Source organism: Phoenix dactylifera, unplaced genomic scaffold (assembly GCF_009389715.1).
Source record: "Phoenix dactylifera cultivar Barhee BC4 unplaced genomic scaffold, palm_55x_up_171113_PBpolish2nd_filt_p 000275F, whole genome shotgun sequence".
NCBI lineage: Eukaryota > Viridiplantae > Streptophyta > Magnoliopsida > Arecales > Arecaceae > Phoenix > Phoenix dactylifera.
In genome coordinates this window covers 96,414-110,291 of record NW_024067760.1, presented here as the reverse complement: position 1 = coordinate 110,291, position 13,878 = coordinate 96,414, and the positions used below count along the sequence as shown (strand labels likewise).

General features: G+C 37.8%; 1 long non-coding RNA gene and 1 other non-coding gene across 2 annotated transcripts; one reads left to right on the top strand and one right to left on the bottom strand.

The window, feature by feature from the left end:
• Positions 1-2,486: 2,486 nt before the first annotated feature.
• LOC120105388 lies at positions 2,487-3,093 on the bottom strand. Its single transcript, XR_005507761.1, has 2 exons — positions 3,032-3,093; positions 2,487-2,940 (listed from the first exon to the last, which is right to left on the bottom strand). It is a non-coding gene; the product is annotated as an uncharacterized LOC120105388 (long non-coding RNA).
• Positions 3,094-13,638: 10,545 nt separating this feature from the next.
• Positions 13,639-13,719, top strand: TRNAL-AAG. The gene has a single exon. It is a non-coding gene; the product is annotated as a tRNA-Leu (tRNA).
• Positions 13,720-13,878: the final 159 nt, after the last annotated feature.

The window sequence follows — 13,878 nt, the reverse complement described above, 5'->3', positions numbered from 1 at the left end:
ATACAATAGCTGGTTCTTGCAATTCTACTTATCCACCTCTCTTTATCCTTGATCAACTATCGTAAACATATTAGCATTGTCAAACCCATAGCCAATCAATTTTATGACTGATTTTGAACCCTAGATCATGCGTCAAACATCATCAAAAATAGATGCATAGATAAAATAATTTTGAAGAAAATATTTTATTCATATCCAAAATAAATAATATTTATATACAAAAATAATTTGATTAAAATATCACCTGGATCTAGAATTTTGTGTCTAATGTATCTCTGTTTTGATAAGCATAAATTATCATTGGTAGATTCCTTGTTGGACAGGCTTTGTCCCCACTAATGAAAAGGAATAATAAACCAATACTCACTATCAAGGATAAATCCAAAATATCCTGGTTGATATATGGGTTTGGACATAAATTTATTGAACTAAGATCACAGTAGATAGTAGTGCTCTCAAGTCAAGCGGCTACTTGCATATTGTGCTTACAAGATTGTCATTTCCGGAAAAAAGGAGTTTCCAAGAGATGGTCTCATGTTGTTGACCATTCAATATGAGACATATCAATGGGCTAATACAAAGTTAACTATTTTGATGATTATCAGAAAATAGCCACTCCTATCTATTATTGTATATTATACATAATAGCATCCATATGAGTGATGTCTAATGTCATCCACAGTTGGGATCCATTTTTAAGTATCTAGAATGATTAAATTCTCCTCATATGATACACAATGACTTCTTGGTCATTCTACCTCTAAATGATACTTGTCGATTATTTTCTGACTCTAAATCTGATAGATGATACAAACCTCTAACTATTTATGACCATGTGCAGGATATATATATATATATTGTATTGTGCATACAAGATTGTCATTTCCGGAAAAAAGGGGTTTCCAAGAGATGGTTTCATGTTGTTGACCATTCAATATGAGACATATCAATGGGCTAATACAAAGTTAACTATTTTGATGATTATCAGAAAATAGCCACTCCTATCTATTATTGTATATTATACATAATAGCAAGCCATATGAGTGATGTCTAATGTCATCCACAGTTGGGATCCATTTTTAAGTATCTAGAATGATTAAATTCTCCTCATATGAACACAATGACTTTTTGGTCATTCTACCTCTAAATGATACTTGTTGATTATTTTCTGACTCTAAATCTGATAGATGATACAAACCTCTAACTATTTATGACCATGTGCAGGATATATATATATATATATATATATATATATATATATATATATATATATATATATATATATATGAAATATCTTAGAATTCTGTGTTTGTTATATTAAATAGTTTTAATTGCATACCTTACTTCCAAAAATATCACCTTCTCCACTTTTTCAAAAGCTCACAATGATCTACCACAATGTCATCAAAGGAGAGGGAAGAAACTGGAATCATGTGTAATTCAATTTGATAAATTTGATGAGAAAACTTTTTATTATTTTTTGGAAAAAAAGGTCTGTGTCATTTAAGAAAGATGGCGTTGTTAACATAAAAAGAACAAATTTACTATTCAATGATTATTCATCTAAGAATCATGATAGGAATTTACATTCTTATGATACTCCATTATAAAGTATATATGATTTTCTCAAGGCAGCATTTAATTTAGAAGTAAGGCAAGCTAAAAGGGTTGGAACAAATCCTATGACCATCAATTAGGTTTCTTTTTGAAATAAAAAAAGCTTAAGAATGGAATATTTTCACATACTTCCTTCCTTCCTTCATTAGAAGCGGACTAAGTTGAAATATGGTTACATCATCTATGTAAAGTAATTTTCACATAAAGCCCTTATTAATACCTGCCATTCTTTTATTGGCAAAAGCACCTATGGTGTAGAGTTGTTGGAAAAATTTATCCCAGGGATATTTGTAGAATAACTATTCCAACATGGATAACTTGTGACCTTTAAGAGATTAATTGCAATATTACCAGTGTATTAGAAATTTTTGCTCCACCCATGTCCCCCTCCTCTCTCTCTCTACCTATGTCCCCCCACCTCTCTCTCTCTCTATCTTCTGCGTGTGAACTGGAGCATTTGATCTACTTTTTTTTGGTACATCGGTAGCTCACATTAGTCTTGCGTGAGCATTGCCATCTGAGTCAAGGGACAAAATACTCCATAGAGGTGGAGGAACATATACAAAATGGGTTATGAAAATCTCTCTAGAATGGTGAGCAGTAAGAAGGCGACCCAATCAGTAGCTCGGTTCGCCTTCCAGAACTAGAGCTGATCAAAACCCGGGCCGGGCCGGGCTCTACAGCAGAAATTAGGCCCGATGGCTATGCCCAGACCCGGCCCGGCCCGACTGTCGGGCTTAAATTTTTGTCCAGGCCCAACCCGACCTTATAAATCTGGTCCCAGGCCCGACCCGACAGGCCCGACCCGATAGGCCCGACCCGACAGGCCCGACCCGACAGGCCCGATTTTTTTTTTTTTTGGAATCTAGAAATGGGCCAAAATGGCCTAACAGCTTAATGGGCTCTCAAAAACTGGATGTATTTTTCTATCTTTATTTTGTTTCTCCAATGGTTAATTGGTTAATGTTAACCATATAAGTAGCCTATTTCAAATAGATAGTGTTGGTGGTGGTTTCAAACTTTGTAATTTGGATATATCTACAAATATTAAAAAAGAAAAAAATTGCATCTTCAAGCCAATAGAAAGAAAATAAAATGTATGAAACAACACTATTGTCCAGCTGAGAATTACAACCCAACAATAAAAACTACAAACTTAGACAATTACATATTTAGACAAAATTCAAATTACATTGTCCCATTAACATTATAACAAACATGCATCTTTGTGCATTCAAAAGTAAATGTAATCATAATTCTTGAAGCCACTTCCATAATAGAAAACTGTAGAAGAACATCCTTGCATCTTCTAACTCTCAAAACCTACAAACATAAAATTGAAATATTAGCAATTGTTAATGATTGAACATGAATAATTATTAAAGTTATTAATAGAATATCTAAATGACCGAACCATGTAATCCCTCTTCCATCTCTTCCTCGTCATCTTCATCCTCACTAGATTCTTCCATGTTACGGGGAAGACTCGTAACCACCTCGGCAGTCGGCAGTCGGCACCTCCCTCTCCCCCCCCCACCTTAAAACCTGGCCCGATGGGAAGCTCCGAAGTCCCACCTCCCTCCCTCTCCGAGTTCCGACTCGGAACTTCCGAGCTCTCCCGCTCCCCCCCCACCTCTCCCTCTCCGAGTTCCGACTCGGAACTTCCGAGCTCTCCCGCTCCCCCCCCACCTCTCCCTCTCCGAGTTCTGACTCGGAAGATCCGGGCATCCGGGCTTGACTGTGAAGGATTTGGGCAAAATTCATCCGGGATCAAAGAGGAGGAGGAGGAGGAGAAAAAGCTTACCGGTGACTCGGTGACCGGAGCCGCGGAGGTTGCCGTCCGGGGGAGAAGGACGCGAAGAGCTGCCGGTCGGGTCGTTGAAGAGGCGACGACACCGAGAGGAGCGGCGGCTACAGGGAAACCGGCAGTAACCGGCTACAGGGGCGGCTATCAGGAAAGGGGGGGCGGCGGCTCTCAGTGAGGGAAGGGGGGGCGGCGGCTCTCGGCGAAGGAAGGGGGGGCGCCGGCTCTCAGCGAAGGAAGGGGGGCGCCGGCTCTCAAGTCTCACCTCTCAGCGAGGGAAGGGGGGGGGGGTGGCGGCGGCTCTCAGCGAGGGAAGGGGGGGCGGCGGCTTTCAGCTAGGGAAGGGGTGGCGGCGGCTCTCAGCGACGGAAAGGGGGGGGGTTTGGGGGGGGGGTGGGGGGGGGGGGGGGGGGTCGCGGCGGCTCTCAGCGAGGGGAGGGGGAGGGTTTAGGTCCTTTAGGATTTAGTTTTAGTTTTAGGGTTTCTTTTTTTTTTAATATTATCAGTATTTTATAGTCGGGCCGGGCCGAATCGGGCTTTTTTTAAAGTGTCCAGGCCCGGCCCGATTTTTTTGGTCGGGCCGTTTTTCCTGCCCAGGCCCGACCAACGGGCCCTTTTTCAATGCCCAAGCCCGAAAAATTTCGGGCCGGGCCGGGCGGGCTGGGCGGGCCAGAAGGCCCGTGATCACCTCTATCCAGAACATATGCACAACCTGATAGGCATCACACTCCCTCAGCAGCCTCTGAATGCCATCTAGAAGCAGGTGATCGGATACCCCCGGCATCTCTTGAAGAATCCGTTCAATTACCTCCACTGAGTCACCCTCCAGGATTGTGCCCCCAGCCTCTAAAGCTCGCCTCATATAGGAGACTCCCTCCTATACGACTCTGAGTTTCGCCCCAAGAATTGAAGTTTCGTAGGTGCGCCGCCCTCCTGCTATAATAACCGGGCCTCATGGTCTCTAATCACAAAGGCAACACCAATGCAACCTCCGCCAGCTGGTAGACTACCATCAAAGTTCATCTTTAGGTGGCCAGAAGGTGGGGGCTCCTAGGATGTGAGGACATACCTAAGCACTATAGCAACAGAGGGGGAGACCCATATGTCCCTAGCTAGCCCAGATGAAACAGTCAGAATAGCCTGAATGACTTCAACAGCCTGACGAATAGCTCTATCCACCACAACCCTCAGGGGGATCTTCTATCCTCGAAGACTCTGTCATTCCTATCCAGCCAAATATGATAAGCTAGATACGCACTAATAATACCCCACCCAGCAAAATTCGGAGCCTGTATGGCGGACCTAATATGCCAGAGTAAATCCTCCACGGACTTCAAGGACCTCGGCAAGTGAAAGGATGCCTCCCTCCAAATCTGAGCAGCCCGTGGACAATGCAACAGGACGTGGTTGACCATCTTCTCTACCTCCGGACAGTCCACACATGATGGGGAGATCCCTATCCCCCTCCTCGCCAGCACACTCTTAATCAGTAGGCATCTCTAGGCCACCTTCCAGATGAATAGAGAAACCCGAGGATAGACCTATATCCTCCAAATTCAGCCGGTGTCCAAACACCTCGAGCTCACACCACCCATCGCCGCCTGCACATCAGCTGAGCGAACCCTGCCCCTCCCGATGGCTGCCCAAACCAACCTATTCGTCGAGGTCTCATGAGGGAGCATGATAGCAAGAATCCTCTCAGCCAGCTAAGTCCCAAAGACCTCTCTGATCAGCCCCTCATCCCATCTGCCCTCGTAGGAGACAATGAGATCACTAACTAAAAGCCCTGCCAGCCTCGCCGAGTCATCCATCGTCGGTAGCCGACTCAATGAGTGCTCTGCCACCTACCCGTCCTCCAGCATGTCAACAAACTGACCATCACCAATCGTCCACCTGATCTGAGCCAGTACCGCCAATGTGTGTGAGCAGATCTTCCTCCATATGAACGAGCAATGCCGCCCCAGGTGGAAGTAACGAATGCCATGTGCGCTCTATGCTTGGCCCTCAATAAGGCGCTCCACAGGCTGTCCAGCTCCAAGATAAATCTAGCCATGCATCTTGCCTCGAGTACCTCTCCCACCTCGCCACCAGAAGGTGAATACCCAGACCCCCCTAAATGGACGACTAGCAGACCACCTCGCATGCCATCAGGTAAATACCACCCCTACCATCCCATCTGCTCCAGATGAAATCCCTAAATAATTACTCCAAAGACCTCAGCGAAGACGATGGTACGGAGGTGTTCGCCAATATGTACATCGAAATCGAGCTCAGCACTGACCGAACCAAGGTGACTCTGTCCATCATAGATAGAGGCTCCACCTGCTATCTCTCCAAACTACACCTAATGCCCTAAACAACATCAGAACAATTACAATGTCGGGGCTGGCGCCCTGTGATCGGAACCTCCAAATACTTTAATGTACCCTCGAGGCTCGCCCACCTCAAGAATGCACTTTGGCCCACTTAAAAGAATACACTTTTGTTTGGTACTCCGAATGGGGATGGGGGTAAGCAGTATCATGTGGGCCTGGAATGGCAGCTTTGGCCCCATTCAGGTACAAAGGATCTCAAACGCAAAGTGTGTTGGATTTATTTTATGCCAGCTTTCTGACAAAGGACTGCGTACCAGCTGTACGGCTTGTTTTTTTGGACTGAATTGTTTGCAGGATAGCATGGCATCTATCAGTATTTTCAGCAGTAGAAGTGAGCTGGTGACCAGCCGATATGGGTACTGCCCTTCCGAAATCACAACAAAGGAGGGTGGGGAATGGCACGGAAGAATGGATCAGTGTAATCTTTCAGTACTCAATTATTCCAAGTCAAATTTACCTTGATTCAAACAAAGGCACAACCAGTCTTTAAAATAGCTCATCCATATGACCTTGTTGCATCAAGCTTATCAGGTAATATAAATATTGTATTCCTCGAGAATTGGTAGCATGATTGGCCTTGCCATTGATCGGTGCAAATCTTGGTTCACCTGCCAAAAATTTTTTGTCAGTGACTCTGCCAACCTCATGTGAGCCTTAAAGTTGCAAAATATCCTGCAATTATAGTCGAGGTAACTGTAGGTATTTTTGTTCCTTCTTCCTTTTATGGGTTCGGTGGACTCTTTGACTCGTTTGTTCCCATGCCTGCATGCAACGTTCTGGCCATTTTGAGAACTGAAATTAGGTTGCCAACAAGTTAAGCTACTTTTTAAATAATCTTTCTTTTCTAAGAGAAAGGGAGTGAAGCTCACATGTACTATAATGGCCTAGTTGAATATGTAAGTATGCACCATGCAGAATTTGAAACTAGAATCTCTTATCGCTAGTGTGAGGATCTACATGGGCTTTAGTCTCACGTCGATTCTATAGTAGATAAAACTTGGGTACTTAAACAGAGGTGATGTATCCAAATAACACCTTTTGGCTAACATTTTTAGATAAGGTCCTGAATTGTTATAATGATATCAGAGCAGATCCAACCCATGGTCCATATAAATCAAAAAAAGTGCAACATAGAGTCATTGGGATTTACCATAAGCCGATCGTGGTATTTGTGATTGGATTTGTGGTATTTATAATAAATTTATATGAATTTAGACTCTTATCCTGGCGTGCATGTCAAGACTTAAATAGAGAGAGTATAATAGGACCTATATAAGAGGGTGTTTAATCCCATATCGGTTATGCACTCAGTAACTTTTGAATACTTATATACGACCAATGAACCCAAATAATATCTCTGACTAGTTTTTTTGAATGAGGACCTAGATTGTGACAACTTAGTAGAGACGTATAACTACCAAAACGAGTCTCATTCATTTCAATAAGTAAAATTTGACACGCAACATTATTATGATGCAGACACTATGAAAAAGAAGTTGGCCACTGCTCATGCATCCATCATATTACTCCAAGCATAAGTTTTCCTTCAAGTGACTTGTTAGACATAACCCATTTACCCAAGGGGTTTAGGTTAGGTGGTCACTATGTGGCTTAAGTTCAAGTGTTTTGATTAAATTTTATAACTATAACTAAAAAAAAATTCATATTCAATAAGATGGGGCCTTGTCAGATGGTTTTAAATATGCCTTAACTGTTTTCTTTGTTGTTTTAGAGAAAAAGATGGGAGAACCTATCAGCATTTCACTAGCAGATAATTAAATAAGATAAGTAGGTTAAATCAATTAAAACAAAGAGATATGAAGCGAACCACATTACAAGATGCATTAGAGCGAATTACAGAAGTACAATATAACAAGATACCCTTATTACTGCTTCATCAATAAAGCCTCCATCTTAGCTTTAAAAGCAAAACATTCAAATCTTTTTTTTTAAATTTCCAAACTTTCCACCAAATGGCAGCAACAAACATGACTCAACCAGATATTAGATATCATCTTTATTCTCTTGGTTCTCCAAGAACTCCACAAGAAAAGCAATGATCCAGGCCACCCATCTAATTTGATTTTGGATTATTCCAAATTTTTCTTGTAAAGGAGCATTCAAGAAATAGATAAATAGCAAACTACAATAGTTGTGGCACAAACGCAACAAGGAGTAGCCTAGGACCTCTTCATCAAGTTGTCTGTTGTGATCAGAAGTCTACCTTTCGAAGGTAACCAAACAGACAATAGGTAGTGCATGCACCAATTCATCACTCAAGTTGTTAATAGTTTGCGAGTTGGGACTTGCCCTATTGATTACTCCTCTCTGCCTAGCGAAATAAGGTTATGAGTTCGATTCTAGGATAATGCATTCTAAAAAATTTGGACCCAGATAATTATAGTGTCGGTGGGTCTCCCTCCCTTCTCTCTCTCTCTCTCTCAAAAAAAAAAAAAAACATTACAATTAATTGGAATAAGAATTACCTCTAATGTGTACATTCTCTAAGATTATCTTCATGTAACTTCCTTTGAAATGAGGGGTTCCAACTAATAGCCTGATCCAACAAAGGAGACTCCATGGTGCCTTCTTCATCCACCATCAAACCAAAAAGAAAAAAGGGGAACCATACACCTAGAGGCACATTTCTTAGCCATCTATCAAACCAAAACTTGATGATTAACTTACAATTGCCATGCAAGAATAAAGATCTGCAGCAGAAACTTTCTCTGACTTCAAGGACATCCTCCAAGAAGCAAGACGCCTTGTGGCTGGTTGCAGTACAATGGCATCTTTCGCCTTTAACGCAGTTTCTGAATTGAATGTTTCCAATTAAGATGTGAGGATCCGTCCGAGCGTGTGTCTAGTCCCACATCGGTTATTCGCTTGGTAAATCTTGGATACTTATACAGGATCAAAGAACCCAAATAATACCTTCCGGTTAGCCATTTTGGATGAAGTCTTGGCTTGTTACAAATGGTATCAGAGCGAACCCGGCCTATAACCTATATAGACTAAGGGATACTGCAGCACGGATTCATTGGGGCTGACCACGGGCCAATCGTGGTGTTTGCGATTAGATTTGAACCCTTAGCCTGATGAGGACGTTAGGGCTTGAACGGGGGGAGTATGTGAGGATCCGTACGAGCGTGTATTTAGTCCCACATCGGTTATTTGCTGGGTAGATCTTGGATACTTATACAGGATCAAAGAACCCAAATAATACCTTCCGGCTAGCCAATTTGGGTGAGGTCTTGGGTTGTTACATAAGATCAGAACCTTTAATGAATTTCCATTACCATTTTCCCAGAAGCACAATATTCAAATCTCTGATATTTTTAATATCTAACCCATCTTAATGCTTTGGTTTGCAAACTTGTTTCAAATAAATTTTCTTAAGTTGGAGCCTTTCCAAAATAATAATCTTTGGATTTTATCAATTTTATCAATAACATGACGAATCAAGAAGAAAACAGACATAAGACAAATCAGTAAATTGGAGAAAACATAATTAACCATAATCAATCTTCCATCAATCCTCAGAATTTTAGAAGACCATCCAGAAAGCCTTTTTCCAACATTATCTATCGAAGCCACTGAATCTAGCATTAAAGGACAACCAGGTCTTGGCAGTAAAACCCAAATATTTATCAAGAAAAGCTAGCTGCTCACAATTCAAGTGATTTGCTAGAATTAAGCTAAAATCTCAATCCCTTTCAAAGTAGTTTAATCCAAATTTTGAAAAGTTAATCTTGAGGTTAAATATTAATTCAAAGAGGTATGATATACATCTGAAATTACAAATGATTCCAACTTGGTTTTCAGAAAAATAATTATCAGTAAATTGCAGGCAAGATCAGAAGAAGGACCAATACTAGCTAGGAAGTTATTGTTGTTGTTTTAAATTAAGTAGAATTCTAAGTAAAGCATGTGAGGACCCGTGTGGGCGTGTGTTTAGTCCTACATCGGTTATTCGCTGGGTAAATCTTAGGTACTTATACAGGATCAAGAAACCCAAATAATACCTTATGGCTAGCCATTTGGATGAGGTCCTGGGTTATTACAAATGGTATCAAAGTGGACCCAGCCTATAACCTATGTGGACTAGGGGACACTGTAGCACTGATCCATTGGGGCTGACCACGAGTCGATCGTAGTGTTTGTGATTAGATTTGAATAGATTTGAACCCTTAGCCTGACGAAGACGTCAGGGCTTGAACGAGGAAAATATGTGAGGACCCGTGCGGGCGTGTGTTTAGTCCAACATCAGATATTCGCTGGGTAAATCTTGAGTACTTATATAGGATCAAGAAATCCAAATAATACCTTCTGGCTAGCCATTTTGGGTGAGGTCCTGGGTTGTTACAAAGCATTAGTCACCAAAACATATAAAAGCGGAGAGAGGGGATAGCCTTGTGCAATTCTTGTTTTAACTTTATCGAACTGCTCCATTTTTTTAATTTTGAATTGCATCTTTTGTATGACAAACATACTCTTTTTTGGACCAATAGATTGATTTAGTTCCAAACCCCTAATGATGAAGTTAAAAAAGAAAATAGCGATCCAACGTATCAAATGCCTTTTCAAAAAATCAAGTTTGACTAGAATACTCTCTTGATTGATCCTAGAATACCTAGAGATAACTTCCTGAAAAATTACAAAACCATCCAAGATAAATCTTCCTTAAATTGGGGACTCAGAGCTAATCACTAGATCATTCAAAGCCAATTAGTTAATACCTTTGAGAAAATTTTGTGGACATATCTAATGAGACAGATGGGTCTAAATTCATTGACTTTGGAGGCACCATCATATTTGGGAATCAGGGTGATAAAAGAGAAATTCAAAGCCTACAGAGAAAAAAATACCACTACGAAGATTATTATGATACATCATCCTTAAATTCTTCCAAGAAATGCTGAAAAGAAATTAATTGGAAATCTCTTGGGACCTGGAGTTCTGTCAGCACCACTTCAAGCACAGCTTCCCTGAGTTAAAGTTGGAAGAACATATATTACTTCCAACTAGATATGTCAGACCTTGGTTCTGGCTATAAACTTGACCAATAAATGCGATAACAAAAACTTCACTTCCTACCAAAAAAATCTTGTAAAACTTCTGAAGTTCATGATGAATAGCATTGGGATCAGAGGACAAAATATCATCCATATCAAGACAATCAGTTAACTTCTACTCCTTGCATTGGCAAATCTGAGAAATGGTCAGGTATGTTTTTGTCACCTTCTTTTAACTAGTCAGTTCTGTTTTGGATCAATTTTTGGCCTAAAAGAACATAATCAACGGTGCTACGAGCACTTGATCTCATTGACAAATCTTAAATATACCTTGCAATGCTCCATGACAACCTACACACAAAGCAGAGAAAAACCATAGAGAACTAAAAATTAAGAAGTATAATCTTCAGCAAGCCTTTATGCTATTTGAATCTTGGCATTTCCAAGATGTAAAAAACCGACTCCAAAAGTTATATAAGGCAATCTAGGCAAAAATTCATTGTGAAAGTTTCATGTGCTTATGCCTAAAAAATACCTCTTGCTATGCAGGGTCCATGAGCAGGACTTGATGATGGGGCCCATGCATTAAGAAGAGGCTTCATTATTCTAATATACTATTACATTAAAATAAAATAGCATTTTATTGTTTATTATATATTATTAATGTTAAAAATATTATTAACCACTATACTATTATTAATCAAAAATTATTGTTATAATTAATTATATTATTTTAATTTTAATAATAGTTACTTTTAGAAGTATTGATACTATTACTTAAATATTTAAAAAGAATTAATGATAAAATAATATCATTTTATTCAATTGATACATGGTTATATTCATATTTTATAAAATAAATAATAATAATTGTTAATGAAATATGTACTAATAAAATAAGAATTTATTATTCATTAAAGATATGCTAGAAGTAACTTTTTTCTACCTTACAACCAAATACTCAAAGGGATGAAAGTGCACTTCAGCAATATTTTAAACAAATCAAACAACAAAGTATCTACTTTATAAAGTGCATTTTTTTGAGTGCAACTTTTAGAAAGTGTCTAAAAGTCAATTTCTACGGCAACAAAAAGAGTTACCAGCAGTATTTTTTATTACCACTATAAGCAAAAAGAAATGTTACAAATATCTTTTTCGGTATTTTTGTGGTATTTTTTTATGTCTCTCTTAAAATCAGGGCAAGCCCTTAACCACCGAGCTATAATGTATATTGTTATTATATAAAAAGAGTTTATTTAACTCATTCAGATATATTTAGGTCATTAAATAATTATTTGATGTACATTATTACATTTCATATTTTAATCATCATTTTTATACAAGTCCTTTTCTATTTCATAAAAATAAAAAATGAACTTATTTTATTTTATTCTTTATGATATTTTCAAAGTTTATTATTAAAAATATTTAAAAGTTAATTTCTATCTATTTTCATATTCATATACATTTTTTTCTTACAATCTCTCAAAGAATAAATAATTAATAATTATTTTTATTTATGCGATATAAAAAGTAATAATAATATTTGATGCAAGAGTATTAATATTATTATATTATATTTTTATCTCAAATTATTTTAATGTTTAATATTTTAATATAAGTCCGATCGAATTATGGTCTGTATACACTAAGAAGATATGCTGATGTGTTGTAAGTATGTTTATCTCAAGGGTTTTAATCATGAGAGATTCGATGACCAATACAATATATACAATAGCATACTTATTTACCCTAGGGTGATTAGACTCAAGCACTATATAAAAATTAATAATTTAAGATTTAGCAGCAATTTTCTAAAATCTCACAAATTATAATATTACTTACTAACATATTAGTTAAATGCCATAAATACAATTGTAGTCTCCAGCATTTCAAGTTATATGTTATAGAATATAAGTTTATAGTGGCATTTACAATAAAATACCACTAATAAAAATACTTATTGGAAGTTAGAAGTATGTACTATAATACAACAAAAAATGATTTTCAATGGCGTAAAATAAGAAATGTCATAAGCAATTTGCGACTGAAATCCATTTTTGCCCTAGTGTTCTTTTTTTATGTGAATTTTTGTTATAGTGTTCACTCCACTTATATATAACCAAACATGCAACAAGAATAAGATATTTCCTTTACGTCTATTTGTCACCTTCGACCACACTAGATTTGTAATCATTTCCTTTAGTTATCACTATTAGTGATTATATTATTTTAATTATTTTGTTTAATAATTATTACTATTAGAAGTATTACTATTACTTAAATATTGAAAATGACCATAAATAATATTATTTTATTCGAACAATATATATTTATATTTTATATAATAAATAATATTACTTTATTAATAAAAGAAATAATAATAAAAATATGAATATATTATTCATTCAATATATGCTAGAAGTGACTTCATACATCTTACAACCAAACATCTGAAAAAAAAATATATTTCAGTAACCTTCACTTTCTTAATGAACAAAACAGTAAAAATGTCCACTATCTAAAGTGCTACTTTAGATGCCCAAAAGTTGTTGTTACTCTAATTATATAACAAAACATGCAATAAGAGTAAGATATTTCCTTTAGGCCAATTTGTTACATGTGACCAAACCGATTTATGCTATTTTGTTATCTGATAAAATGATGCGTATTGCTTGTCATATTCTAAACAAATATGTTAGAAAAAAAAATAGTTGATTTGCAAAGGCTACCCTTTGAGAGGAAAAAATAGATTTTAAGAATGTATGGTTGGGTGCATAAACTTACCTCAAGTCTATATAGAATTAGAGTCGTATAGAACTCCAACGTTGAGATGGCCGAGTTGGTCTAAGGCGCCAGATTAAGGTTCTGGTCCGAAAGGGCGTGGGTTCAAATCCCACTCTCAACAATTAGTTTTGCAAACAAAAATAACATATTTCAAATGTCTGTAATTTTTTCTTTAGAGTTTTCTATTTTTAGCTCCCACATGCTTATAAATTTTTCCCTCTTTTGTTTAGACTTTTCCATTTTTTGCTCTTACATGCATATAGATTTTTAAATCAGATTT